Consider the following 6,284-nt stretch of genomic DNA (forward strand, 5'->3'; position numbering starts at 1 on the left):
AATTATCCACTAGATCATCATGTCTGGCTAAAACTTCCTAACTTCTCACCAGAAGTTGCTGCATTCACTTAAATCTCATTTGTCTTTTATTATTATTAGAAAGGCAAAGTTACAGAAAGAGAGCTAGGGAGAATGAGAAAGAGAAAGTGAAGCGTCTTTCATGCACTGGTTTACTTCCCAGATGGCCTCAAATAGCCAAGTCTGGGGACAGACCAAACCAAGGAGATAGAAACTTCCTCCAGGTCTCCCGCATAGGTGCAGAGACCCAAGGACATGGACTATGCTCTGCTCTGTTGCTTTCCCAGGCCATTGGCACAGGGAGCTGGATCATGAAGGACTTCAACAAGTGCCAATATAGAAAGCCAGTAGTATAGGCTTCAGCTTAACCATGTATGCTACAGTGCCAACCCATCTTCCATGGGTTTTAGCTCAGTTCTCTGAAATACCTTCTGATTTGATTGATCTAAAATAAAAATATTATTTTAACATTTCTCTGCTTTAAATCTTTCAAAATGTCCCTAGAATAATGCTTCTCAAGCTTAAAAAAGTTTTTAAAAATTGCTGAAGAGCAGAGGGTGAGTGGGGGAAAGAGAAAGGGTGTACTTCCATCTGGTGACTCACTCTCCAAATGCCCACAATGCCTGGATCAGGCTGAAGCTCAGACATGAAAACACCTCTGATGTGGGTATGCACAGATATGTATGGGTAGCAGGGACTGGGTATTTGAGCCATCAGCTGCAGCCTCCCAGTGTCTGCATTGCCAGAAGCTTCAACTGGGAGCTAGAAACAGGAATTAAAACTGTGCAATCTGATATTGATTATGGGTTTCTTAATCAGCATCTTCTAGAACACATTTCTGCCTCCATTAAGCATTGATCAGATTAATAGAACTTGAGAACCTTGTTAAAACATGGATTGCAATTGGATAGATTTGAAGTGTGGCCACCAAGTTTTGATTTCTAAAAAGCTCTGAGATAGTATGAAGGGAAACTGAAAGTTTTGACTTCTGTAGATATGGAAACCTACCTGAACTTGCATACATTTCTAGCTTCATCTCTTATCTCTCTGCAGAGCAATAACTTATGCTTTGTGATCAGTATAGACTGTCCAAAAAAAAAACTTGGTTTATATTTTATTTCTTGTTTCTTCTTCATCAAATTATTATTCTACATATAGTAGTAAATGGCTACTTAATGCACCTGTAAGGTTACTTCAACTCACTTGAAAAGCAATCGCTGTAACCAAAGCCTGAGCTGAGGGAGTAATGTCTGTTTCCTGTGACTGTGGTGACAAATTACCACAAACTGATCATTTAAAACAATATAAAACCATTCTTTCAGTTCTGGAGGCCCGAAGTCTGGAGTCCAGGTGACAGGAGAAGAAGGCTCCCCCAATGACTTTCAGGCAGAATCTTTTCCCAGGCTTTTCCACTCTCCAGTGGCTTACATGTCTGCCCTCTCTCTCTCTCTGGTCATATTGTCGTTTCTTATGTCTCAGAAGGTTCTGTGCCTTGTGCTTAAAAGAAGGCATGTTATTATATTTAGATCCTCCCACATAATCCTGGATAAGCTACTCAAGGACTTTATCTTAATCACTTTTTTTTTCTTCATATAAAGCAATAGTCACAGATCTGGGCATTAGGATTTGTATGCATATTTCTGGGCTCTTTAAAAGCCTCTTTTTGGATTGCATGGAATCAGGAGGCTATTGGTCATCATTTGCTGGGAGTTTACTATGTGTCAGCTAAGATTAACTTTTTATTTGTGTAATAAAAATGTGACTTAACCCTCTGAGCAGCCTTTGCTCCTGAATCCAGCCCACTTGGAGCACACATTTTAGACTTCCTTTGACATTGCCTACAAAAGCAAGTGAAGCTTCCCAAGCCTCCATTAGTGATGTAAATATTGCAAAGTTTTCCAAGAAAAATGTATTTTTCATACAGAGAGTAAAGTTTAAGAAAAGTTCTTCCTCAGATGTTTCTATAAAGCTCTTTCAAAATCTGTTTCTTCAACCGTAGATCCTCTGACTCTTCTTTCCATGTATCCTGCTATTTGTACTAATTCTGAAGTAAAGTGTTTTGTTATGGTATAGCAGCAAAAGCAATACTAGCAACATGGTAAGCTGTGGTTCACTCCTTTAGATTTAAGGTAACACTTTCAGTTTAAATATTATATATGTTAGTATATATAAATATTACATATTTATATATGTGTGTAAATATATATAAAATTTATGTTTGAATATATATGTGTATATTTAAATAATACATATAGAGTTATGTGCATTAGCATTTAAATATTAACAATCATTTCAGAAGTTACTTATTTATGTGTATGGTTATTTATTTTGATATCAGTGACTTTCACAGTGCCTGGACTAGAATTAGCATAAGAATAAATTTCTTAAGTCAAATCAAACTGGATTAGTGTTTCTCCTAATATTTTCCAGTGAGAGTTATTTTTAGCATCTGAGGTCACATGAACATCTGTGTGAAGATAAAACATCTTTAGATGTAACATTCAGAAGAAATGAGAACAGGAAGTATATTTTATTAGGGTACTTGGAAATACCAAAATGTGTTTTACATTTTTGATAATAAGTCTAAGAGATACCTGAGCCTCAAAGTTTGGACCCTGTGCTGCTTGTTTCATTGAGCAACTCTAACTCCAAATGAATATTTATCTAAATGACATATTAACAAATGACCCCCAAGGAAATAGGTCTACAAAATAAGTTTAGATTATGTGCTCCGAGTAGTTAAATAAGGGACCTTCAGGATTTGGCACTTTCTTGGGGGAAAATCAGCAATAAACTGACAACATGGAGCCCTTTGTTATTATTACTTTTATGTCAACTTGACTGGGCCATTGGATGCTCAAAACAAGCATTTTTTTCTTAGTGTTTCCATAAGGGTGTTTCCCATTTGAGTCTATGAACAAACTTGGCAGGTTAATTTCTGCAGTGTGTGTGAGCATCACTGAATTTCTTTAGGGCCTAACACAAGGAAGAAAATGAGTAATTCTTCACTGTTGAGTAGGGGCATTCCATTTCTTTTTTTTTTTTAATTTATTTTTTAAAGTTATATTTTGACAATCTTTACATAGTTAATTAGGGTAAAAAGGTTCAAGGGCTACAGGAAAGTGGATAAGACTAGTATTTTTTCCTACCTTGTTACCTTCATGTTTAAAGGGGGGTATTAAGGGAGAAGGCCCACCCAATTTCCCACCCTCCCCAGGTCCCAGATATAGGGTATGCTCTGAGGTTCTTGCTCCAGTGGTTTTGATATTTCAACAGTTATGAATTGCTGCCAATCTTGCCACTCCAAACACTATGAGGTTTTGAAGAATCTACTGATTGACATAGTCCTTCATAGAGTCTCTGTTTGCCCCATATTTCGCTGCCAAGATTTAGCTGAGATGGTTGGTGGACCTGTTCTGTCTTCTCTCTTTTTTTGGTTAGGATTCTGAGTCCAGCATTTTGATTGGGGAGATCTCCAAAGAGACTTTGTCTGAGATGTTCTCAAACCAGAACTTAAATGTACTAGCAAGTACAGGGCCTGGCATAGTCCATCGCCCTGATCAGCTGGTGGTTGTAATTGCTGGCTTGGTTCTGTTTTCACTCCCGACTTCCACTGGAATCAATGGGTGTTGCAGTCCAGCCTGGTTCTGCCCAGCACATACTCCGCCCTCGCATAAACCAGTGAGAGCTGCAGCCTAGTTGGAGTGACCTGCAATAACCCCCACCAGGACCGCCCCCTACCCTGGTTTGCCAGTATGTGTAGCAGTAGTCCAGTCTGTCCCACACCCCATTCCACCCCAGCCCCTGTTCTGGTTTTCATGCCCTCCGTGGGGGGTGGCAACCCAAGAGGTAGGAGCCCACTATTTCTCTCCCAGGTCACTCCCACTCCCAGATTATACACTCTCCAGATAGTTCTGTGGTTTGACTTGACAGAACTAACCCCCAGTGCCAGCTTCTGCCAGCTGATGCTGTGGCTAAGCCCAAACAACTCTCACCCACTCTAAATTTGTTTGCACCAGTAGGAATAATCAGCCCAGCCTGGCCTTTCCCTGATTGAGTCCACATGAGACACACAGGTGTTGTAGCTCTGCCTAGTCTGGTTTGCCCCCATTCCAGCCCATGCTCTTCTGCGGGAGTAGCTGTCCAGCAAAGGAACCACCCCTGGTTCCCCTGCTGGCTCTGCCCCCTCCCTTCCTTGTTCTCATGCTTGCTGGTTGGGTGCTGCGGTCCCTTCTGGTACTGGCAACCTCACCGTGGCATTCTGTATTGTGCACTAGTATTTGTTGCGACCCAACCTGGCTCGACCCACACTCTGCTCTGGTGCTTGGATTTGCCAGTGGATGACGTGGACATATTCAGCCTGGTCTGCCCCCGACCCATGCCAAATGTATGCCAGTGGGTAACTTTCCATGGCCTGTTCTGGGCTGTTTCCTATCATGTTTCTTGTGCTTACCTGCCAGGTCTGTGTCCTGCCAGAGGAGTTGCCCAGGCTCTTCCATCAGAACCTCTCCCAATGCCAGGTTTCACGCTTACCAGTGGGTCCATGAGCCAGCCCTACTCAGTTGACCTCCTGTGCTAGCAGGAACTGTGGCTTTTCCTGACTGGCCTTCAACCCAAACTGGTCCTTGCTGTTGGATGTTTCAGCCCAGCCATGGTTTGTCCATACCCACATATGGCTCACACATGACTCAATAGGGGTTTGAGACCTTGTCTAATCCATCGCACGTCTATTCTGGACAGCAGAGGGTGTTGGGTTCTGGCCCGGCTCGGTGCATCCAATCCCAGTCCACACTTGTGCCAAGGGAGACTACAACCGTTTCCAGATCAGAACACAGTTCCCATTCCAGCCCATACACCCCTTGGTGGGAACCTCCACCCAGCTAGGGTTGTCCTCTTAGCTCTCAACCGGGCCTGTTCCCAGCCATAGATCACGTGCATGCCAGTGGTTGCTCTGACTCAGCTTGGCACAGCCCCTCACCTGTCCTGACCTCTGCCTTAGACACTGTGGCTTAGTGTCCCTGGCTCATGCAGACCAGTAGGTGCAAGAGCCTAGCTCGGCATGACCTGTGCTCCGTCCTGGTCTCTAGTTTTGCTTGTGGGCTAAAGTTTGCTCAGTCCTGCCTGATCTATCCTGTTCCATTACCAATTGACACATTTGCCAGCTGTTGGAGCTACTTTGCCCAACTAGTCCGACCCCCAGGTCTGGACCACATGTTCACCAGCGGGAGCTACTGCTCGCCAAGGGGTGTTTCCCAAATTCCTCCACTTAATCCACTCTCAGACTCAGTTCTCATACATGCCATTGGGTTTAGGCCAGTGCGCGGCACAGTCTGGCCTTCCATTTGTCCTTGTATGAGCTGGTGAACGTTGTAGCCCGGCCCACCTCACACCCTCATCAGGATGTACATTTGGGTGCTGCTGCCCTGACCAGTCCAGACTTTTGGGGGTTCCTTAACTGTGATTGATGGCAGGCTCCGTGGTCACACCTAGCTTAGTCCATCCTCATGCCAACTCTTGAGATAACCAGTGGGGCTAGAATTTTCACAGGGTGTGGCCCACACATCCCTCACAGAATTTACCCCCGGTTATGGTTCTTGAGTGCTAGTTAATGTAATGCCTTGCTTAATGTGACCCTTCTCTTGATCGATCATCATGTCAGGTAACATGATATAATTCTGCAGAGCTAGCCCCAAGCCATAGCTTTTGCATGGACTGGTATTTGGTGGTCAGCATTGTTCAGTGATTACAAGTTTTACAGAGGAAGACTTACTGTCATTGGGAATCTTTACAAATGCTTCACATCCTAGAAGCACAGTGGGTTCAACCTGGAGCTAAGTAAGCAGCGACTCAAAGAACCAAAATCCCAGAGCTCCCTGGTTGTGCGGCCAGCAGGCAGAGCCTGGCACCAAATGGCTCACTGGCTGTCCAGGGAAGGCTCACCACATGCACATGGTGGCTGTTGTCTGGGATCCAGGCATGAGACGCCCCGTCCTGAGACCCACCAGCAACCAGGCTGCTAGAAGTTTAAACTCCCTGGGGCATCCCATTTCATCTTCATCTGTCTTGAACTGGGATCTTCATTAACTTTTCTAGATCTTATGCCTTTGGGTTTTGGACTCAATTACCCCATGGCTGTCCTTATAATACCAGATGGTGAGATTTGTCAGCTTTCATAACCGTGTGAACCTATTCCTCATACTAAACAAACAAGCAAATATGATGTATTGAGACTCTGTTACCTCTAAATACTCTGATTTATATACCTC

This window comes from Ochotona curzoniae, unplaced genomic scaffold (assembly GCF_017591425.1).
Source record: "Ochotona curzoniae isolate NIBS_2020 unplaced genomic scaffold, NIBS_Ocur_1.0 contig_3819, whole genome shotgun sequence".
NCBI lineage: Eukaryota > Metazoa > Chordata > Mammalia > Lagomorpha > Ochotonidae > Ochotona > Ochotona curzoniae.